This window comes from Plecotus auritus (genome assembly GCF_963455305.1).
Source record: "Plecotus auritus genome assembly, chromosome: 6".
In the NCBI taxonomy this organism is placed as follows: Eukaryota; Metazoa; Chordata; class Mammalia; order Chiroptera; family Vespertilionidae; genus Plecotus; species Plecotus auritus.
The window spans coordinates 64,510,449-64,535,561 of NC_137773.1; the positions used below are offsets into that span (position 1 = coordinate 64,510,449).

Here is a 25,113-nt window from a genome sequence, read left to right on the forward strand (position 1 = left end):
ATCATTTATCTTCCTTTTATTAAGTTGTATAAGCTGCCTGTAGATGTTGGAAATTAAACCTTTATCAGTGATACCATTTGCAAATATGTTCTCCCATACAGTGGGGTTTCTTGTTGTTTTGTTGATGGTTTCTTTTGCTGTGCAAAAGCTTTTTATTTTGATGTAGTCCCATTTGTTTATTTTCTCTTTGGCTTCCATTGCCCTAGGGGCAGTATCGCTGAAAAAGTTCTTTTGGCATATGTCTGAGATTTTGCTGCCTGTGGATTCCTCTAGTATTTTTATGGTTTCCCGTCTTATATTTAAGTCCTGTATCCATTTTGAGTTTATTTTTGTGTATGGTGTAATTTGGTGATCTAGTTTCATTTTTTGCATGTATCTGTCCAATTTTCCCAACACCATTTATTGAAGAGAGTGTCTTGACTCCATTGTATGCTCATGCCTCCTTTGTCAAATATTAATTGTGCATATTGGTTTGGGTCGATATCTGGATTCTCTATTCTGTTCCATTGATCTATATGTCTGTTCTTGTGCCAGTACCAGGCTGTTTTGAGGACAGTGGCTTTGTAATACAGCTTGAAATCTGGTATTGAGATTCCTCCTACTTTATTCTTCTTTCTCAGGATTGGCTATTCGGGGTCTTTTTTTATTCCAGATGAATTTTTGGAGAGTTCTTTCTAGGTCTGTGAAATATGCTGTTGGTATTTTAATGGGGAGTGCATTGAATCTATAGATTGCTTTGGGTAGTATGGACATTTTAATGATATTGATTCTACCAATCCATGAACATGGTATGTTCTTCCATCTGTTTACATCTTCCTCTATCTCTTTTTTCAGTGTCCTGTAGTTTTCCGCATATAGGTCTTTTACCTCCTTGGTTAGGTTTATTCCTAAGTATCTTAATTTTTTTGGTGCGATGGAAAATGGGATTGCTTTTTTAGTCTCTCTTTCTGTAAGTTCACTGTTGGTGTATAGAAATGCCATAGATTTCTTGGCATTAATTTTGTATCCTGCTACCTTGCCGAATTCATTTATTAAGTCTGTTAGTTTTTTGATAGAGTCTTTCGGGTTTTTTATGTACAATATCATGTCATCTGCAAATAAGGACAGCTTTACTTCTTCTTTTCCAATTTGGATGCCTTTTATTTCTTCTTCTTGTCTAATTGCAATGGCTAATACTTCCAGTACTATGTCAAACAGGAGTGGTGAGAGTGGGCATCCCTGTCTTGTTCCTGTTCTTAGGGGAAATGGTTTTAGTTTTTGCCCATTGAGTATGATGTTAGCTGTGGGTTTATCATATATAGCTTTTATTATGTTGAGGTATGATCCTTCTATTCCCACCTTGTTGGGAGTTTTTATCAAGAAAGGATGTTGGATTTTGTCAAATGCTTTTTCTGCATCAATTGATATGACTATGTGATTTTTATCTTTCAATTTGTTTATGTGATGTATCACATTTATTGATTTTCGGATATTGTACCATCCTTGCATTCCTGGGATAAACCCTACTTGGTCATGGTGTATGATCTTTCTGATGTACTGCTGGATTCGATTTGCTAGAATTTTGTTGAGGATTTTGGCATCTACATTCATGAGGGATATTGGCCTGTAATTCTCCTTCATTGTGTTGTCTTTATCTGGTTTTGGTATTAGGGTGATGCTGGCTTCATAGAAGGAGCTTAAAAGTGTTCCTTCCTCTTGAATTATTTGGAATAGTCTGAGGAGGATAGGTTTTAGATCTTCCTTGAATGTTTGGTAAAACTCTCCTGTGAAGCCGTCTGGACCCGGGCTTTTGTTTGCCGGAAGCTTTTTGATGACTGCTTCAATTTCTTCCATAGTTACTGGCATATTGAGCTGTTTAGATTCTTCCTGATTGAGTTTTGGAAGGTTATATTTTTCTAGGAATATGTCCATTTCTTCCAGGTTGTCCAGTTTGTTGGAATAGAGTTGTTCATAGTATTTTTTAACAATCCTTTGTATTTCGGCGGGATCTGTTGTTATTTCACCTCTTTCATTTCTGATTTTGTTTATTTGGGTCCTCTCTCTTTGCTTCTTGGTGAGCCTGGCTAGAGGTTCATCAATCTTGTTTATCCTTTCAAAGAACCTGCTCTTGGTTTTGTTGATCTTTTCTATTGTTTCTTTGGTCTCTATGTCATTTATCTCTGCTCTGATCTTTATTATTTCCTTCCTTCTGCTTACACTGGGCTTTTCTTGTTGCTCTTTTTCTAACTCTTTGAGTTGTTGGGTTAGGTAATTTATTACCATTGTTTCTTGTTTTTTTGCAGTAGGCTTGTAGAGCTATGAACTTCCCTCTCAAGACTGCTTTCGCTGTGTCCCATAGATTTTGGATTATAGTGTTTTCATTGTCATTTGTTGCCATGATGTTTTTTATTTCTTCTTTGATCTCTCTGGTAACCCAGTCATGGTTTAATAGCATGCTGTTTAGCCTCCATGTGTTTGATTTCCTTGGGTTGTTTTTATTGTAGTTGATTTCCAGTTTTATGCCACTGTGGTCTGAGAAAATGCTTGATATGGTTTCTATCTTCTTGAATTTGAAGAGACTTTGCCTATGTCCCAACATATGGTCTATCTTTGAAAATGACCCATGTGCACTTGAGAAGAATATATATTCTGTGGCTTTGGGGTGAAATGTTCTGAAGATGTCAATTAATTCCATCTGGTCTAGTGAGTCATTTAGGATTGATGTTTCTTTGCTGATTTTTTGTTTAGAGGATTTGTCCAATGGTGATAGTGGGGTATTAAAGTCTCCTACTATGATTGTATTGCTGTCAATCTCTCCCTTGATATCCTCCAGGAGTTTTTTTATGTATTTGGGTGCTCCTGTATTGGGTGCGTATATGTTTACCAGAGTTATTTCTTCTTGTTGGATTGCTCCCTTTAGTATTATGAAGTGGCCTTCCTTATCTCTTGTTATGTCCTTCAGTTTGAGATCTAATTTGTCAGATATAAGTATTGCTACCCCAGCTTTTTTTTCAGTTCCATTTGCCTGGAAAACATTTTTCCATCCCTTCACCCTCAGTCTGTGTGCGTCTTTTTTTCTGAGGTGGGTTTCTTGTAGACAGCAGATATATGGGTCATGTTTTCTTATCCAGTCCATTACCCTATGTCTTTTGATTGGGGCATTTAATCCGTTTACATTTAAAGTTATTATTGATAGGTACTTATTTGTCGCCATTCCTATTCTTTACACCTGTGTTCCTTCTTCGCTTCCTATTTCTTTTTTTTTTTTTTTACAGCAGACCCTTTAGCATTTCTTGCATTGCTGGTTTGGTGGTAATAAATTCCCTTAGTCCTTTTTTGTCTGTGAAGCTCCTGATTTCACCTTCAATTTTGATTGATAGCCTTGCTGGGTACAGTATTCTTGGATTCAGACCCTTCCTTTGCATGACTTTGTATATTTCATTCCATTCCCTTCTGGCCTGATGAGTTTCTGTTGAGAAATCAGTTGCTAGTCTGATGGGGGTTCCTTTGTATGTAACTTTCTGTCTCTGTCTTGCCGCTTTTAAGATTCTTACTTTGTCGTTGGTGTTTGCCAATTTAATTATAATGTGCCTTGGCGTCGGTCTTTTGGGGTTCATTTTGCTTGGGACTCTGTGAGCTTCTTGGATTTGTGTGGATTTTTTCTTCTCTATATCAGGGAAATTTTCTGTCATTATTTCTTCAAAGAAGTTTTCTATTCCTTGCTCAGCTTCCTTTCCTTCTGGAACCCCTATTATGCGAGTGTTGTTTTGTTTTGTGTTGTCCCAAAGTTCCCTTAGGCTCTCCTCCTGCCTTTTAATTTTTTTTCTAGAAGTTGCTCTACTTGGGTGTTTTTTCCCATCTTGTCTTCTAGCTCACTGATGCGGTCCTCTGTTTCTTCTAGTCTACTCTTGATGCTTTCTATTGAGTTCTTTACAGCAGCGATGTCATTTTTCATTTCTTCTTGGTTATTCTTCATTTCCTCTTGGTTCTTGCTCATATTGTCGAATTTGTCTTCCATTCTTTTCAGCCACCTTATGACCATTTCTCTGAATTCTTTTTGTGGAAGTTGCTTGCCTCCATTTCGTTTACTTCCTTTTCTGGTGATGCTTGCTTTTCTTTCATATGCGGGCTGTGTCTTTGTCTCCCCATGGTCTCTCTTCTCTGGGTGTCTGGTTATGTAGTTCTCTCTCTCCTTATCCCAGGTGAAATCTGACCTTTCCGTGGTGGAGTGTAGAGCTCCTCTGAATCCATGTGTTTGCACCAATTGGGGAGCGTTGTTCTGGGGCTCGCAGCTGTTTCGTGGGTGCCGCAGTTGTGGATTCTCAGGCTTCCGATAAGCTCCACTTTTCAGTTCCAGATGGCGCAGACTCCGCGTCCAAGCCCGCAGCTCCGGGAGATACCTCAAGATACTGGAGCTATATCCCATCCCCAAGTGAGAATAAAGGGGAAGAAGGACCGAAGGATGCCGGAGCTTAGATTAATGGTCCAGAGAGAAGCAGAATCCACACTTGGGAATTCACATAAGAATGAAAATTCCAGAGACAGAAAGGAAAAAGCAGGTATACATGTCATTTTGGAATAAGGAGGAAGAGGTAGGAATCTGGGAATTCAAAGGGAAGTAAGACAATTTACAAGGAGATGAAAGAGTTAGTGTTTAGTAAACAAATGTTTGCCAGGCCATTTATAGACAGTGGGTTACAGAGAGGACTTGGATCTCATGGCCTTGCTGTAGGTTCCTCTGTCTGTCACACCTGGTTCATGTTATGCTATAGCTGTCCATGGTGATAGTTCTTCCCCAGACAATCCTTATCTTAAATTCTTTTAGGCAATTTTGGGAAGGTTGAAGGTTCTACCTGAGTCCTTTGTTTATTAAAAATAAAATGTTTCTTACTGAAGGACTTGTATGCATTCATATAAGCATGACCAATGGACACAAGACACTGGGAGAGGGGTGAGGGCATGTGCTGGGGGGTAGGGGAGGCTGGGGGAAAGTCAATTGGGAAAAAAAAGAGACACATGTACTGCTATTTGTAATACTTTAAACAATAAAAAAAATAAAAATAAATAAAATAAAATGTTTCTCATGCCAGAGAGACACATTTTGGTGTGGCAAATTTTGCTTCTTTATGTCCTCGTATGTAAAACAGTATAGTGTATAGTGATCTTTACTGTTTTTAATCCTGGATAGAAGAATAAATAAATGTAAAGGAGTAAGTAACAATGGCTTTAAAAATGAGACATCCCCACTGATATTTTTTTTAGCTTTTTAACAAATGTTTTTCTGATCTTACATGGTCAGTGGTAAACATTGGACAATTCATCATCCCCAGGGAACAATGCAGAATATATTACTGAATTTCTTAAAAATCATTATTCATTTATTCTTGTTCTGTTTATTTTCCTCTAGACATATAAAATAATTATTTTACATATGGAAATTTAGCTTGAGTTTCAGAAGCTGCTTGAGAATTTGTTTGAACCTTTGATAACATGCAGTGAAACTGTGAGAGGCACAAAAATGATTGTCTAAGAGAACATTATAATCATTTTTATACCAGGAATCGCTGTCACCATTATTATTGTAATCATCATGCAGCCATCACTATGCAGACATTTTAAAAGATTTAATGATGGAACATTTGCTCTCATAGTGTACCTTGGGATTGGTGCTTATATTTTGATTCTTTTATTAAATGCAGCTGCTGATGCTCCAAGATGGTAAGAGACTTGCTCAAGGTCACACACACAAAAATTAATAGCAGAGAAAGAATTCATGAAATTACATTACTAGGTCAAATATATTGCTCACTAAACAACCTTACTCTTCCACCGGTGTTTAATGGAAAAATTGGAGCCACAATTTGATATATGGGGTAGTATTATAGCCATAGTATAGGTCAATGATTCATTTCCTCTAGGTCCTGATCTTTGTATAGCTGTAAGTAAACCACTTTAATTTCTTGACCTTTAGGCATGTGAGGTTGTTTACCAATGACTTCCTATGTTGACAAAGTGTGCAATATTTTTTCTGTCTTTTTTCATTATGGCCTCAACAACATTTCACAGTGTACCTGCTCTAGAGCAATGTGACTTTGCCATCCTCTATCGATGGTGAGGCTCTAATGCTACTCTCCTGAAATCTGGGCTCGTCTTAGTGACTCACTTGGAACCAACAGAATGCTGCAAAACTGATGTGGTAGGAATTCCCAGGCCAGGTCAGAAGAAGCCCTTCAGCTTCTGCCTTGGTCTCTTGGAGCACTCACTCTTCTCAGATTATCTCTCTGAGAACCACAGCTCATTCTGGGATTCCCAAGTCACCCGGAGAGGTCACATGTAGCATGGACAGAGCTGGCTGAGCTCAGCTTTTAAATCATGCCAGTTCTAATGCCTGACTTTATGAGAGGAGAAGCCTCCAGTCCTTTGAATCACCTTAATTCCTTCACGTTTTACCAGCTGAGACCCCAAACACATCAGACTAAATGCAAGCCCTCTGTACTGCACATTGTCCAAACTCCTGACCTCCAAAATATATAAGCAAAAAAAAAGATGTCATTTCAGATATTAAGTTTGGGGAATTTGTTATGCAGGAATAGATAATTTGAACAGATGATAAAAAAAAAAAACACCTTTGTGGACAAAATAAAAATTGTTATGATATCTATCTCTTAATGTCTCTGCGGGAACAGAGCAGCTTTGATAGTGCAAGTGGATAGATAGGTGACTGCATCATCATGTCCACATATGTTGAGATTCTTATGCCCTGGGCCTCCTATCCTAGAATGTCAGCAGCCTGACCAGCACACATCCTTTCCATTGAAATTAGCTGCCTCCCCCCACCCCGCCCCCACCCCCACCCCCAGCACCACACACATTCTACTGCGCTAATCAACAAAACTGAGACTGTGAGCACTGGTCTGTAAAGAACCCACAGTGGATGGGCAGTGGCCTGTAAATTTGGGACATGCCCACAGTGATTAAAGATTCTTGTAGAAAGGTCAGAGGCTGGGGTTCATTCTGATGCAAAGACAAGGCTTCTTGGTAAACAAAATCTTGGGTTAGGAAAGGGAAGTCCTGGCCCTTACCTAGAGAGTGCTTTAGGGAGCTATTTATATCTAGCTCTTTCTTTAATGTCCCTTTTCCAAGGATTAACTCAAATAATAGTAAACCTATTAATAATAAACTAAACCTCTAAAGAGAAAATAGCAAGATACTGAGAAATACATATATCGTTTTTTAAAAATTCTCACCTAAGGATATGTTATTATGGATTTTTAGAAGGGAAGGGAGAGAGAGGAATATCAATGTGAGAGAAACATCAATTCGCTGCCTTCCATATGTAACCTGACCAGGAATTGAACCCGCAACTTAGGAAAGTGCCATGATCAGGAATCAAACCCACAACCTCTTGGTGTACAGGATGACACTCCAACCACCTGAGTCACCTGGCCTGGGCTCATCATTCTATTTTTGTAAAAAATGTTGAGTGAAATGTATGAAAGAGTAAAAACCATTCTTTAAGGCAGTGGTCGGCAAACTGCGGCTCGCGAGCCGCGGTTTGCCGCTCTCTTGACTAATGAGTTTGTCGACCACTGACCTAGACTCTCGATTCCAATAATTACAGGCTGTTGTTGTTCCTAGTGATTAAGCCCCTATCCCAGTGATCGGCAAACTCATTAGTCAACAGAGCGGCAAACCGCGGCTCGCGAGCCGCATGTGGCTCGTGAGCCGCAGTTTGCTGACCACTGCTTTAAGGGAATACACCACATTGTTGAGAATGGGTAATTACCTCTATGGATAGAATTAGAACAGAGGAGAGGGCATATCATAATTCAATCTCTGTCTCTGTGTCTCGCTCTATCTCCTTTTCACCTTCTCTATTGCTCTCTTCCATTTTCCTTCCTATCTCCCTCTTGTTTTGCAATGTACTTTTTGTGGGGGAAAAAGATTACAACATAGATCTCATAATTGATTTTGTAGAAGTGTTGTTAAAAACTTGTTCTCCCAAAAGATGTGAATGCTCCACATTTTATCAGACACCCCTCACTTATGACTGCAGATGCTCTCAGTCTCTTTGTTTCAGCCATTACTGAGTTACTCAGCTGTAGACTCCAATAGACTTCACGTAGGTGCAACCAGACAACCACTCACCTTATGCCCCTGCCAAAGGGCTTCTTTGTTGACTCCAAGTGTGGGATGTTTAGCACTCATGAAGGCAAAGCTCAGAAGTGTGAGGGATTTAACCTTTCATCATAAAAGCTTTTGACTAGTGAAAAAGGGAGCTAGTAGGTAAAAATCTCCCCCTTTCCTGGCCCAGATATAATGTCCTAAGGTGAAGCTCACGTGGCTACTCAGAAGGCAGTTCTATGGGACTGTAGTCACATCTAGCCATTATCACTTTCTCCTGCCCTATTCCACTTCCCCTAACACTCCTATTGACTGGGGTTGCATTTACTTATAAAGTAAGTAGTAGCATATAATTCTATGCTTCGGGCTCTGCTGTCTGCTGAATCCAGTATAAGATCCACAGAAAGGAGGAATTTCTCATTTTTAGGCCTCATGGCCAAACCTCAAACATGTATCATATTGACAAACTATTATAAAAAAATGAACATTGTGGCCAAATAATAATCAAAGGCTTGAACTCAGGGTATCAATGTGTGCTTAGTGACCACTGGGCCAAAATATCTAATGAAAACTTTGTACAAACACATAAAAATACAAAAAGGAAAATTAAAATTTTATTATAGTGGAAGCCATTTAGTAAAGTGATTGATGGGACCTAAAATAAGAATAGTGAGGGAGCACTTATTTCTAAAATATATAGAGGCAGGCAGAGGAAGAAGCTAATGGCTTTTATTTAAAATATGGGGACATCTATAATACTCTCAACAATAAAGATGTTAAAAAAAATGGGTGGTGGGAGGGCAGGGTCTTCAGATGGCTGCCAGGCAGCTCGTTTAAAAGAAAGTGATGTCAGGTTGAATTCTGAAAATGAAGCCACATTAGAGAACTCTAGACTTAACTTATAGGAAGATAAACATTATGAGACCATTGCAAAAAACAGAGCTTAGATTTCCCTACAGATGGACCAAATACTAAAGCAGAACCCATTGTGAAATGCATATGAAGAGAGTCTTTCTGGAATTCTCTTAAATGTGTGGATTAAATTTCAAGAAATGCATAAGAAAACCTCAACTTCAAAATTCAGAAGGAAACAAAGGAAATGCTCCAGAATAGGTAAAGTGAAGAATGAAGAAAAATCTCATAGTGAACAGTCCTCAAGTGAAACCCAGTGGAAGGAGTGTACTAAGTATTTTGGAGTCAATGATAGGTTTGAACTCCCTGTTAATAAAAAAAAAATTGACAGGTTGGGCCTTGAAAAGACCATAGTCAAGGCTGTGGAGTGGGATATTGGGGAGTCTGAGGAACTCAGCAACCAGCTACCTGTTGGAGAGCTTCGTGCAAAAATTGCCAAAGCAGTTGCCTGTCACAACGTTGTAAAAGCCAAAAGGATGCTAAAAATTTACAGGCTGCTAGAAGAAGAAGGAGAAGGAGAAGGAGAAGAAGGAGAAGAAGGAGGGGGAGAGGGAAGCAGAGGAGGAGGGAGGAGCTTGCGTGGTGGTTTGAAGCAAGGAAGCGATGGGAAACCAAAAGCCCCGCATGGTCTGCGTGTATGTAACTTGCCAGAGTTCTTCAAGTCACTTGAGTCCCTACTTGACTTTTTACTTGAGTTTTTGATTGCTCAATTTGCTGAAAATATTTTCTTGCTTATGTTAAACATGGCAGGAAATTAATAGAAATAGAAAAATAAGCATAATTTTGAGAGTTATCCAATCCTATTAATAAAAGCCTATGTGGTCGTCATGCCCTCACGGGTGACACCCTCATGCTGCAACGAGCGATCACCAGGAGGCTGCGTGCACAGTGGGTGTGTGTGAGTGGGTGAGGCTGCATGTGCGCGCAGGTGGACGGGGGCTTGACACTGCCTGTGTGGCGCAGAGGTGGGGTCCATGGCTCCACGTGGGGAAGCCTGGGGGCCCCGTGGCTCCATGTAACACGGAGGTGGGGCCCATGGCTCTGTGCGGCGAGGCCTGGGGGTCCCCCGGCTCCACGTGGTGAGGCTGGGGGTTCTGCGTCTCTGTGTGGCAGCAGGACCCCAGCTCTGGCCTACCTCTTTGGGGCAATCCATCTAGGAGCCCCGGATGGGTGGGTGGGGCCTACCTCTTTGGGGTGATCGATCGCAGGGCTCCCGCATTGTGAGAGGGCACAGGCTAGGCTGGGGGCGCTCCCCCAAGTGCATAAATTTCGTGCACTGGGCCTCTTTTTTTTTAATAAAGAGTTATCCTTTTGAAGAGAATAGAATGGATCATACAATTATTTGTACAAGAAATCTAACATATATAGGGGGAAGGATATAATTTTATTTATATATAGACCCACAATATAAAATTCATTTTCCTTTTTCATCTATAGCCAAATTTCTCCTTCTTTCTTATTTGTAATCACTGTAATGGCACTTACTCTGGAATTGCATTTATAAGATTGGCGTTGGTTTATAATGGATTAGTCATAGGTGCATGAAAGTCTCAATTGCTATTATCTTTACAGATGACTTAATATTATAAAAGTAATTATTGGTTCTTTATTGAAGGCAGTAGAGTTGATACTTTATGGTCACATAATAAAAGCAATTGATTAATTTTTGTGTGCCTTTGATAAAATATTACAATAAGAAAAGGACTGAATGTAGTATTTGAAGGATAATTTAAATTCAACTCTGCCTGGAAATGTTTTTCTAAATATTTCTCTTAGCCATGCCATTTTAAAAAATTGAGATGATTCTTAGAAGAGAAAATGGTATAATTGAACCTTTTTTAAAAAAACGAGCTATGGGAGTAATGGGAAAAATCCAAGAGGGCTTGAATATCTGGAGACAGAGTTCAAATGATGCAGACATGTAAAGCAAGATGAAGAATTAGGGTTGGGGTAGTCCAGACACCAATATTTGTGGGGAAAAGTCATCTCTAAAAGATGGCTAAAGTCTTTTTAAAGTAAAACTAAATATAATAATAAAACATATTCAGCCCTAGCTGGTTTGGCTCAGTGGATAGAATGTTGGCCTGTGGACTGAAGGGTCCCGGGTTCAATTCTGGTCAAGGGCACATGCCCATCTCTTTCCCTCTCCCTTCCTCTCTAAAATCAATAAAAAAATATATATTAAAACAACAACAACAACAAAACACACATATTCACATTACTTCAAATGCTGGTACTTAGTGGTCATATCTAATGAATTATTTACTTATACTAGGTGTACTGGTTAATAATGGCGGATTTTGTAATCAAAGAAAACAATAATTTCAAGAGAAACATCAAAAGTGATGCTCAGATAGTGCATGTGCCATCGATCGGAACAAGTGGTCATCTGAAGGAGCAAGGTCTGGTGAATATGGCGGGTGGGTTAATACTTCCCAGGCAAGATCTTTTCATGTGTCTTTAACTGGTTTTGAAGTGTGTGATGGTGTGTTATCATGAAGCAAAAGTACTTTGCCATGTCTTCTGGCACATTCTGGTCATTTCACGATCAAAGCGTGGTTCAAATTGATTATTTGTTGTCGGTAGCGATCAGTATTAACGGTTTCACCTGGTTTTTGAAGCTCATAGTACACCACACCTTCCTGATCCCACCAAACGCAGAGCATTGTCTTCTTTCTGAAGCCATCTGGCCTTGCAGTCAATGTTGATGGTTGACCTGGATCAACCCGTGATTTTGTGCATTTGGGATTCTCAAAATAAATCCACTTTTCCTCGTCAGTCACAATTTGATGCAAAAAAGACTTTCTTTCATTGAAGCAACATTTTACTGATGACTTTTCAGTTTTCCATTTGTCTTTTGTTCCCAGTTTATGTGGCACCAATTTTCCTTCCTTTAAAATCTATCCCATTGCTTGTAAATGATCTGAAATTGTTTGCTGAGCAAAGTTTAAACTTTCTGCAAGTTGTTTTTGAGTTTGACACGCATCTTCATCCAATAATGCTTGTAATTGTTGGTCTTCAAACTTTTTCTGTTGACCTGGATATTCTTTGTCTTTCACATCAAAATCATCACTTTTAAAGCATTTAATTCAGCGTTCACAAGTATCTTGAGATGGAGCATGTTCACCATAAGCTTCCTGAAGTATACGATAACCTGCAGCAGCATTTTTCTTCAAAATAAAGTAATGAATTAAAACTTCCTGCAAATGCTCTTTTTTGGCATGAAATTTGACATTTTTAAGCATAAAAATATCTATGATGTTAACACCTTCAGCAAATATGACATATGAAGTTTTGAAGCTTGCTGTCAATGCAACAAAATAGCATACATTTCAAATCGCCTATATATCAACATATGTGTAACTCCATCTATTGAAAAAAATCTGCATTATTAACTGGTCCACATAGTATTCTCATTGAAAAATTCTGGAATTAGTGAGCTTGAAGAACATCATTGAATAATGATGGGATAAACCAACATGGCTGATGATTGGTTGCAAAGCTGGGGCAGGAATCCAGGTTTCCTGATTCTTATTCTGTATGTTCCTTAAGGTTGTACAGTACTTGAGATAACCAAGTTTGTGTTACTTGTCCTATAAGGCAAATAACTCTTTTAAGGCTTAGCACCTAGAAAGTGCTCAATGAGCATTTATTAAAATAATGAAGAGTACACCATAAATGTTTAAAGCAAAGATGCTCTCTTGCTATATTTAAACATGTACTTATCAATGCAAGATATGGAGGAAATAAATGCTTTCTTTAAGATAATAATAGTATTCAGTTTAGAATGTGTTCTTGCCCTGGCTGGGTGGCTCAGTTGGTCAGAGCATCGTCCCATACACCAAAAGAAGGTTGCAAGGTTGCAGACTTGATTTCTGGTCAGGGCACATACCTAGGTTGCAGGTTCAACCTCATTAGGGTACATACGGAGGCAAATGATGGATGTTTCTCTTCATATTAAGGTCTCTCTCTCTTTCAAATCAATAAAAAAATATTCTTGAGTGAAGGTTAAAATGATTAAAAAATAGAATGCTTTCTTGCTGTCAGAAATATTCCATCAATATAAAATGAATAGTAAATTCTGTGAATTTTCTAGGGAGGTGAAAGAAATGGAAAAAAAGAATGACATACACACATCCTTTAAAAGTGAATTCTGTGAGATTTCAAGATTTCAAGAGATGGTCTATTTTAGCATCGGTGTGTACTTACAATGTTATGGGTTTATAACTGGAAATCTTGAAGAGATCATGACTTAGATGGGTTACCAAAGTCTCTGAGTACAAGGTATTTTCAGATTTTGTCAAAACACTTTCTTGTGCTCAAAACATGTTTGAATTACTGGAAATATATTGCTCCCTGACAAAGCAACCTGAACACTACAATCCAGCAGGAAAAGCAAAGATGTCAAGAATCGCCTACTACTAGTACAGTCTAACCATGTGATTAAGATCTCTAGGGATGCCTCTTTTTCTACATCCTACTGAAGTTTTTAAAAACTCCTCAAATATCAGTCTCATAATAAAAAAATAAATTGGACTATTGTCAAATTTAAAAATAATTAAAAAAAACTACAATAAAAGGCTTCAAGTTACTGGCATACAAGTAGGCATTAATAAATAAGTGAAATTATCCCTTTACCCAAATGAAATGGATGTCCCAAAGTTCTTGCAATAAAGCTAATGTATTTAGATCATGACACAGCCACTTTGCCCTTCATTCATTCAGAACTTAGTCACTTTTAATGCTATCCAATTTAGATAGGACCTCAGGCTGCAAATTAAGAGGGATGACAGGAAAGCTTTATAAAAGAAAAGGTTTGACACCACTAGAAATCCCTCAATTAACCAGAAATACAAGGTGGGTAAAAGGAGGTTTACAGTTGTGAGTATGTGAAACACAGTTTATTCTTGTATTACTATTTATTAATTATTTTCCATATGAACAACTGTAAATCTACTTTTGCCCCACTCTATATAAGTAGCAAATTCGACTAGAATTTGGCTAACGAAGGTTTTACTTCATATGTTTCTAAATACATATTATTTCATAACAGACATGATTTGTTTTTATAAAATCTCAGTAACTCTTTTCAGCTTCAATTGTAATATTATACTTTACACATATTTTTAATCATATTTTTGTTTATGTAAGAAAGGCCCAAACCTGTAGAGAATTTTTGAATTTATTTGAGCTAAACTGATGACAGTTGCTGGAATAAAAATCCCAAGCGATTGAGAAAATGCTGTGGAGAATGGCAGTTTTGTGACTTTATGAAGTAGAATCAAAGGAATGGTATAATACAAAAATGAATTCCTGCTGGAGATGGAAAGTACATCTCTCCCTGGTCGGGGTAATTGACAATGAGTTTAGAGTATGAGAACTCCCCCTATAGGCCCTCCCAACTCCAATTTAATAGATATTTCTGTTTATTAATCTTGACAAATAGATACAAAACCTCATACCAGAGTGCTTTGCAATTAATAAGGGGAACAATTATTTTATAAACTTATTTCAATTATTTTTATGTTTCTCTGTGTATGTGTGTGTGTGTGTGTGCATGTACTAAGTAATGATGTAACATATATTTGATATTGGGGGTTGTAGTCCAAAGACAACACTGAAACAATTTAGTCACAAGTTTGATGTTCTTTATTCAAGGGAAAACATGACATGGATTGGGGAGGAGGGTTCATTGCCTGATGAGCAGTGGAGCACTCTTCCCAAGGGATTTGGGACAAGAGTGAGTTTGATAGAGCGTTAGGAGAGGCAATGCGAAAACAGGGCATGGCTGGCTGGGGTTGCGTACCTGGTCTTATTTAGAAAGATCACAGGACAAGGAAGTAAATATAAAGCCCAGAGTCGGCTTGGCATTGGGGATTGGCTGACTGAATTGACCACCTTTCATGGTCAAGCAGAGCATTTACAGGAACACCAAAGTTTAGTTTGCTGACGTGGCATGCTGGGCAGGAGAGGCTTCACCCTGGGCCTAGAAATTTATTTCAAGGTAGTAAGATGTTTGAATATCCCCAGTGTTAGAAATGCCTGCTAACAGTGGGAAAGAAGAACAGGAAAATATGGTTAGAGAGAGAAACAGCAGCGATGTAGAACAATGTAAAACAAGAGAGAAAGGCAGGATTCATGGAGTGATCAAAAGCATTAAAGAGTGGCAGTAAGTGTTTCATGTTTAAATGAGAGATAAGCCAAAATCATCAAATTTGGTGAAAAAGAGGTCCCATGTCAGTGAAGAATATAACTTTAATTGGATTTTGTATGTATGCATTGGCCAGATTTTTTAAGAATTAAGGGCTAATAGGGAAATGGAGTCATGTCATCAGAGATGTGATTTATTCAAAGATTTGTAAATACAACAGAAAGAAAATGAATACTTGCTAAATAACATGACATGGTCTAGGAAAATGTTGTTCAAGATGATAGAGAGTTGAACTGTAGGTGGTTTGGCTCAGTGAATAGAGTATCAGCTTGCAGACTAAAGGGTCCTGTGTTCAATTCCAGTCAAGGGCACATGCCCGGGCTGTGGGCTTGATCCCCAGTAGGGGGAATGCTGGAGGCAGCCAATCAATGATTCTCTCTCGTCATTGATGTTTCTATCTCTCTCCCTCTCCCTTCCTCTCTGAAATCAATATATATATATATATATTTTAATGCTTGGACTTGTAAACTGAAGAACCAAATGGTAGATACAAAGGTGGAGAGTCATATACCGTAATGCTGAAAGTCAAGGTGAAGCTTTACTGGTGTGTGGCTAACTAGCAGGGTAAACAAATGACCAGTGAAGTGGAGGAAAGCTCGAATAGGAGAATCATTTGTCAGCACTATGTCAAATTAACCCAGTTTGTAGGAGTCAGAAAAAGATTACTGTCTTTAAGTTTCAAAGTTATCATTTGAAATGTAGTCGAGCTCAGTCATTATTCACAGATTCTGTAATTATAAATTTACCTACTCACTAACATTTATTTGTAACCCCAAAAACAATAGCCTCAGCACTTTCACTGTTGTCCATATGCACAGGGGAATAAATTTGAATCACTGATGCACACATCCCCTGTGAGGTCAAACAAGGGGACTTCTAGTTCCATACTGTGAACAGGTCTCTATTTTGCAGTCTATTTAGTGCCACATTTTCCACATTTTTCTGCATTTGTTGTGATTTCACTGTTTAACATGGCCTCAAGCATAGTGCTGAAGTACTATTTAGCATTTCCAAGTGCAAGAAAGCTGTGCTGTGTCTTATAGAGAAAATATGCATATTAATTAGATGTGTCATTCAGGCATGAGTTATAGTGCTATTAATTGTGAGTTCAGTGTTAATGAAGCAACAATATGTATGAAATAAGGTATCTGTCAACAGAAACAGACATAAAACCAAGTTATTCATTGAACAGTTGATGGAAATGTGACCAGATACTCGCAGGGACCTAATCCAGTATTTCCCCAGAAACAGTGGTTCAGTATTTGCTAATTCATTGCTCACAGTGACTGTTTAGAAAATAACTACTGAAAATGACAAAAACTGACTGTATTTTTTAGTCCACATTTAAATAGATTATTAAACTGGAATGTTGATAATACTTTAAAATATTTCTTAGTTCTATGTTTTATTCTGCCATGATATATTTTTTGATGGGGCACATGATAATTAATAAAATGTTTTTGTAAGTTTCTATATTGAAGCAAAGAAAATGCATTTTATTATCTTTCCATAAAAACCCAAACTGATAATTTAGAAGAAATTTTATAATAATTTATTCAACTGTTATGGATCTATCAGATTATGAGCCATTAAAAGTGGCTTTTGTGTTAAAAAATGATTCTTAATATCTTAAAACATATTTTAAATGTTTTTATCACCTTATATGCCATAGACAATATAATATTGCTATGTGTCTTTTCTCTACCTGAATTTGTATCTTTAGTACGAATTCATTTCTAAAATTTGATCATTATGGACAAAATTCCTTAATGTTTCCTAAGCCTTCTGTTTTATTGTTTCAACTGTTTGTTTTTCCTGTCAACATCTGAGATAATGTTACTGTTTATATCATCAGCTATAAAACCTAATAGAGAAGCAAAAATACTTCAGGGCAGTGAGTTTTTGTAGGAACTATGAAATACAAATTATTGAGACCAACCTCTTTATATCTATGCCTCTGCTGCCTCCCAAAGAGAGTTCACATGATGAGATAGTGAAAGTAAACCTTGTTTGAGTTATAGGACTCAACACATGACAGCATGCTTACTATTTAATTTAGATCCTTCTGAGAATTTAACATAGGCACAGACTGTTCATCACTTTAACAGGCATTTAATAAACCAAATAAAGGTTAAATGGATTACTTCTGTGATAAGAAAGTAGAAATGATTGAAGAAAGGAGATCAGATGAAGACTGCAAACTTACTAGAGGCTCCAGCCAGAACCACTTAGCTAAGTAAGCCACTCCCAAGTTCTCCACCCTCAGAAAGCCTGTGAGATAATTAATGCATGTTGTTTTAAGCCAATAAAATTGGGACTAATTTGTTATGAAACAATAAATAATGCATGTTATTATCATTACTTTGGATCAAGCATTTAAATGTGTCTTAGCTTGTATTGAATCATACAATTTGTAAGAAGGGGTAATTGAAACAAGCTTTAGAACTGAAATTCCAGAATTCTCAGGCCACCAGGAAGATGCCAGTCCTGAGGACCTTGCTACATAGATATCCGGAGACAATGAATATATAAAAACTAGAGGCCCATTGTACGATATTTGTGCAAGAATAGGCCTTCCTTCCCCTGGCTTCACTCCCAGCCGCCCGGGAGCTTGCAAGTCCTCACTTCCATCTGGAGCACCACTCCTGTAGCTCTCACCACTGCTCCCCCTCCCTCTCATAGCAGGCATCCCGCCCCGCCCCGCTGCTCGGCGCCTGCATATGCAAATTAACCCGCCATCTTTGTTGGGTTAATTTGGATACTCACTCTGATTGGCTGTGGGCGTAGTGGAGGTACGGTCAATTTACATGTTTGTCTATTTATTATAAAAATAGAATACAGACAACAGAATAAAAGAAATAGAATACATGCTATGGTTCTTCCCCGAATGTAAAAGGCCAGGATGTGAAGTGGAGGAAGGAGGCAAAAAGAATAAATGTATTTTCTTTATGACAAATTCTGTGGATCACTGGGTTTCTTCACTAATCCTATCTAATAAAAGAGTAATATGCAAATTGACCATACCTCCGCTACACCTATAAGCCATGCCCACAAGCCACGCCCACCAGCCAATCAGGAGCAAATATGAAAATAAACCAAACCAAATGGCTGCGGCCACAGAGAGAGCAGGAGGGAGGTTTGGGTTTCCCCGGCAAACTTTCTGCCTGCCCTTGCCGGCCCAGGCCTCCACTCAATGCTACAAAGTTTCAATGATAGAAGATAAATAAATTGCAACAAAATGGCGGCAACCACAGAGCTGGAGAAAGCAAGAATCTTGGGTTGCCCCTGGTGATGGAGGAAGCCAAGCTTCTGCAACTCTGGCCTGCCTTGGCCTTCGCTTAAGGCACAAAGTTTCAATTATAGAAGATAAATAAATCCCAAGAGAAATGGCTGCCGCCACAGAGTGAGCAGAAGGCTTGGCTCCGCTCCAGGCTACAAAGTTTCAATTATAGAAGATAAATAAACCCCAAATACCAGGGCCTCCACTTGGGTTGCCGGGGGGCATGGCCGACCTGCAAACCACCACAGGCTCCTCACCCAGGCTGACCCATACCCCAAGGGAACCCCCACCCTGATCCAGGACACCCTTCAGGGCAAACCATCTGGCCCCCACCTGTGCACCAGGCCTCTATCCTATCTAATAAAAGAGTAATATGCAAATTGACCATCACTCCAACACACAAGATGGCTGCCCCCATGTGGTCAAAGATGACTGCCCCCATGTGGACGCAAGATGGCCACCACAAGATGGCCAGCAGGGGAGGGCAGTTGGGAGGGACCAGGCCTGCAAGGGAGGGCAGTTGGGGGCAATCAAGCCTGCAGAGGAGGACAGTTAGGGGTGACCAGGCCGGCAGAGGAGGGAAGTTGGGGGCAACTGGGCCTGCAGGGAAAGGCAATTGGGGGGGACCCAGGCCTGCAGGGGAGAGCAGTTGGGGGGACCAGGCTTGTAGGGGAGGGCAGTTGGGGGGTACCAGGCCTGCAAGGGAGGGCAGTTAGGGGAAAACAGGCTGGCAGGGGATTAGTTAGGCATCAATCAGGCTGGCAGGGGAGTGGTTAGCAGGTGATCAGGCTGGCAGACAGAAGCGGTTAGGGGCAATCTGAAGGCAGGCAGGCTAGCAGTTGGGAGCCAGCAGTCCTGGATTGTGAGAGGGATGTCCGACTGCCTGTTTAGGCCCGATCCTACCTTGATCGGGCCTAAACGGGCAGTCGGACATCCCTCAATGGGTCCCAGATTGGAGAGGGTGCAGGCTGGGCTGAGGGACACCCCCGCCCCCCATGCACAAATTTCATGCACCGGGCCTCTAGTAGTTTCCTATATTCTTGCTGGAGAAAAAAGAGCAGCAAAGAAATTAAACTAGAGCTTAACAAGTAAACACAACTTAAAATGTATGAGGAGTTTCTGGGCCTTAGCACTTACCATACTAGGAGAAAACAAGACTAAATTTTATGTTAGGTTCAAAATTTTCCTGAGATATATATACTCTTCCAGTGGACCTAATACATTCAGGCTAATATGAAGTAAAATGTAATATTCCAAAGCATGAGTTGATGCTTTTGTGTATTTTTGTTCTATAGCAAGATCTAAGATTTGGAATTTGAGGTATGGAGAAATGGGTACTATTTCCACAGTCCTCTTATATAGAGAAGACAGAAATAAGTTGGATATAATCAAGAATATTTTCTTGGAAAGTTTACAATGTACGCATGAGGAAACTGATTTGGGAGAGAGAAAGATTAAGCCTAGAGGAAAAGTTCTAGAGAATGGCCTTATTTAAGGCATGTAAAGAGAAAGGGGTGTGAAGGAAGGGAGAATGGAGATAAATTGTAGCAGAAAAAAACAGAGAATAGAGTTTTACAGAAGTATAGATACCTCAGCTTGATTTAAGCTATAATAAAGCTCATTTTGGTTTGAAAGCACATTTTTCTCTTCATCAGGTCCTGGCAAAAACTGTCAGAATCTGTTTCACTCAGTAACACTGCTGAGTAGATATTCAGTTGCTGAGGTAAATACACACTCTGCTGAGGGTAGTTTAAGTGAAAACTTTTCCCATTTTATCTGACACTGAAAATCTTTTTTAAAATTCTGTATCTGTCTTTGATTTAAGATCTAATGCTGATTTGTAATCACATCATTTTCATTGTATACTTCTTGGGTTTAAGAGATTAAGGAAATTAATTCTGATATCAGGGTATAACTTGAAAAAGCTTATTTCAAGTAAATCCATTATAAAATTTCACCAATTCAACTGTCTCTCTTAGAAGTGCATTAAAGCACAGTAGTTACTCCTTATCTGCGAGGATGCGTTCCAAGACCCTCAATTGATGCCTGAAACCACGGATAGTATCAAGCCTTATATATGTTATAATTTTTCCTCTACATAAATACATACTTCTGATAAAGTTTAATTTATAAATTATGCTTGGTAAGAGATTAACAACAATGACTAGTAATAAAATAGAACAGTTATAACAATATAATGTAATAAAAGTTACGTGAATGTGCACGTGAGCTCTCTCTCTCTTTCTCTCTCTCTCTCTCTCTCTCTCTCTCTCTCTCTCACACACACACACACACACACACACAAACAAAATACAATATTTTCAGACCTGGTCTGATGGTGGGTAACTGAAACCATGGGAAGTAAAACCGTGGATAAAGAAAGACGACTGCAACACATGTTGTCAAGGCAAAAGGACACGTTGGCTGAAACCCTGCTTGGTCATTGATTATAACTGTCATAGACATGTCAATAAAACAAGGTCACTGTCCAAAGCAAGGTAATAGGTTAAGGATTTATTGTTTTTATGATCATCTCTTATTCGTGTGATTGTGAAGTTTCTGGCAAAGTGGGCCATAGAAAAGATATGTAAGTGTTGTATCATATCCTTGTAGGATATGTACTAGTATACATATATTATAAGACTTTAGATAAAGATATTAGAAGGCCCTTGAATAAAATATTTTTCTATTGTTTATCAGATATTAATAACTAACCTTTAAACCATTCTATAGCATCCAGAATGTAAGTTTTATCCTTCATTGTAATTTTAGATAGGAGAGAAGTTCAGTGTGAGTTTCCCAGAGGTTGTCTACTTCAAATTAATTCATAATGTCATTAATAGAACTCAGTGGAGTTCCAGAAATAGATATTTAAGATGGGTAAGCATAAATTCTCATTTAAAAAATATTTCAGAAATAATTGGCCATCTAATTTGAAATTCAATTTATAATATTCATGGGGTAACTAAATTATAAGAAAAACTTAGTCTCAGGAATAATATTTAAGAATTGTGAGGAATTTGTGGTGTTTTAAAGCAATGGGCATACGTGTAGTATGATAATTTTTATCTTAACCTTCAAAAATTAGCAATCATTTTGGTTCAACATTCAAGTGAAGACAGTGATTAGAGCCAAGAGGATGAATGAAAATGTGTTGCTTGATTGAAATTAGCTTTTACTAAAATTAGTACTAACTTTGTTCTTTGTGAGCTAATCAAGCTCATTATGTAAGTGGTTGCCTTCTTTCCTTTAGAATAGATTCCATGTAAATGATATAATGTGGTGACTTGGTTCCAAAATTTCTCACTGGTTAGTCATCCTATTATACAATATTGTTATATGAGTTAAATCAAGACATTTTTGATGATATGACTAGAGGTCATTCAGTCATTTTCATTGTAATTGCATAATTAAAGCATATAAGTTGTTCATAATCAGTCATAAAAGCCTGAACATAGAGTTGATTAAAGATTTAAGAACTTATTCTCCTGTCAAAATGTACTACTCTCACATACCTTTGTGAGTCTGACTTGTAATATTAGAGTTTCTGGGAAAACCATATAGAAGAAGAGAATGCATTCTTTTGATGATTTAATGTTGGTTGTTAATGTGTAATTGGGTTGAGAGCTGGGAGCAAAAGACAGGACATGTGGTCTCAAGCCACGAATTTCAATCTTAATTAAGCTCTTGGTCCTATCCTGCATATCAAAATGCCTACAGTCATTTATGACTCTAGCTCTGTTCTTCCTCTTAGGATGTGTGAGTCAAGCCCTTCCGAGTGTTTTCTTCACTCATCTTTGCTAGATTTCAAAGATGACATGTTAACTGTTCATGTAAGTGGTTTGAAGGATTTAAGTATTTTTTTTTCTATTTTGATTATGATTGCAAAAGTATGTCCAGGGGTAGGTTGAAACCAACCGCTGAGAATCTAACCGCTGAGGTTTCTAAATTTTAGTATGTTTTTGAAAAAAAATAAATTGACTACTTCTTCAGCAATGGAAGTGAAATAAGGAGCCGTACTATGCTATGTCAGGAATGCTGTGGAAGATACTGCTGTGGAGAATGGGTTGGGAGATCTGTACTTTTATTCCACCTAAAAATTACGTTTTCCCTTCTTCTTTTAAAAACCTCTTTTATGCTTTTTCTTTCTCCATCAAAGCAGCATAGAATTTGTGGTGGAGACAGAATTTGTACAGAATTTGATAAGCTGAAGAAAAGATATCATTTCCTTTTGTTCCTCCCTTTAAGCCTCAGACTTTTATATCCCTTCACAACTTGTTTACTAAGCTAGATGAGTTGTACAGAGAAAATAGGATTCCTTAAGCATTTGTGTTCTATTTTTATATGTGTTTTGTTCTTGTATTTCTAGTTAGCAATGCTTTCAGGGTTAGCATTATTCTGATAATCCTCGGAAAGGGATTCTGAAAGTTCAGTATTATGTTTGTTTGAATTAATACTTCATTATTATTGTACAAAGCAATACACTGAGCAATAAAAGTAAATGCACATTCAAACTCTTTACCAAAAGTAATCATAGTAGCATGTATTATTTATTGCCGCATAACAAATTAGTCCCAAATGTAACAACTCAAAACAACTTACTCTATGGTGACTTGAGGCTATCTATTAATATTTGAGCTTAAAATTTTAGATTAATCAATACTGAAAGCTGGAGTGCATTTTTAAAGTCTGAATGTGGGTTATAGAAGACTAATTTTGTTGTTCATTGGTTGGAGGGGTAGGAGGTACTGTTGGGTAACAGGGTAGATATAGGTGATGTGTTCTGAATGCAGGGCCTCTCAAACATAGTTAGCAGAGAACGCAGTTTTATTCCCAAACCCACTTTAGAGTGTCCACTTGCAGCTTTAGCTATACACACATAGTTTGAGGGAGGCTTGAAAAGAATTGTAAGTAGTTAAATCTATGCAATGTAAATGTAAAATGAGTTTAAATAAATCAACACAAACAAAAGAATTATTGAGTATCTGCTATATTCCATACAATATCCTAAACTAAGCTCAAAAGCTGTTGTGAATGGGTGCTAGGGAGCAGATTAATATGCGAGTGAGGAGCTGGTAAATTATAGTCAATAGAGATACCATACTGTTACCTCAGTTGTTCTCTGGCAATACTTGCACTTTCCTAAGCTACACTGGTGTTTACTTAAAGGAGTTGTGCAGCATATACCTGATGCTCACAGCAGATCTGTAGTTCCTGCAGAGTTGGTGTCAATACCTACAGCATGGAGTAGGACTAGTGGTTCAACTTTGCTTCCATAAGCAAACTCTAAATCAGTATCCCCAAGCGGCATCAACCTCATGTGCAATTTCCGAGACTTCCAAATGCAAGGTCCACATGCTGATTCAGAAGAATCACGATAGAGCCCAGGCATTTTTTTAAAAAAAGTCTATGTGTGATTCTGATGAACACCTTGAAATGAGAATCACTGGCCTAAGCCAAAGAGAAGGGCAAAAGGGAGTGACAAACAAGAAGAATAAAAAAAATGAAATAAGTCCAAAAAAAGGGAAGATAATAAATGGTGAGGTTGAGTTGGTTGTGTGAAATGTGTTATGTAACAGTTGGTGTAAAACTCCTCCTGCACTTGCCATTTCTTGATTTTTCTAAAACTATTGCCATAAAAACCTCCCTGCTAGGTGGAATGATTTTGAAATTTACTCAGGGTAAGGAAAGATTAAAAGCAGAAAATAATATGCTTAAATTTATGCATGCATTAAAACCAGTGGGAAATATTTCAAATGAGTGCTTAAGCCTGAAAACTTGGTGAAGAATTAGAAGTATGTTTAATTTATCAGAAGCTGCCAAACTGGTTTTCCATGTAGTTATAATGTTCTGTATTCTCACTTGTAATATATGAGAGTCCCAGTTGCTTCACGTTATCACCAGCACTTGGTTTTGTCAATTAAAAGTTTTTAAATTTAAATAAAATGATAAATTCTTATATTTATGTAATGTAAAATACAAAAATATGAATAACTTCTAGGGAGTAGGAATAGCCCTTCTTCCTAGTTAGAAAACACCCACCCTTTCCTTCATTCTTTAATATATAGTAGGATGACTTAGAAGGAATAATGAAGTTGAAGATCAGTCAGATAACTAAGTAAAATGAAGAGCACCTATAATTATAATTGATATGTTCATTATTCACAGTGAATTTTTACATGTATTTTCTCATGTTTACAACCTTCAGTTTCAGTTATCAGAAAAACTCCTTAAGAGGATATCAATCTGGTTAATTTTGATATTATAGGCAAAGAAAAATAGGCAGTGGTAAAATTTCTTGAATTCCTATAAATATATACTATTTGATTTTTAAAATATTTTTTATTTATTTGAGAGAGAGAGAGAGAGAGAGAGAGAGAGACATTGACCGATCGGCTGCCTCTTGCATGCTCCCTACCAGGGATCAAGCCCTCAGCCTGGGCATGTACCCTGACAAGGAATCCAACTAGTGACCTTTTGGTGCACAGAATGATGCTCAACCAACAGCCACACTGGCCAGGGCTATACCATTTGATTTTTAAATTTTTTGATTTAAAATTTCCTTTGAAATCATCAGCAAAAGAATAAGTTTGATACAGAAAATAAA

The 25,113-nt window shown here is 38.1% G+C and overlaps 1 protein-coding gene and 1 pseudogene across 2 annotated transcripts in view; both read left to right on the forward strand.

The window, feature by feature from the left end:
• MARCHF1 (membrane associated ring-CH-type finger 1) overlaps positions 1–25,113 on the forward strand; it is a 669,052-nt gene that overhangs the window by 106,463 nt on the left and 537,476 nt on the right.
• Positions 8,889–9,658, forward strand: LOC308251668 (protein FAM204A-like; annotated as a pseudogene). Its single transcript has one exon. The product of its transcript is annotated as a protein FAM204A-like (transcript).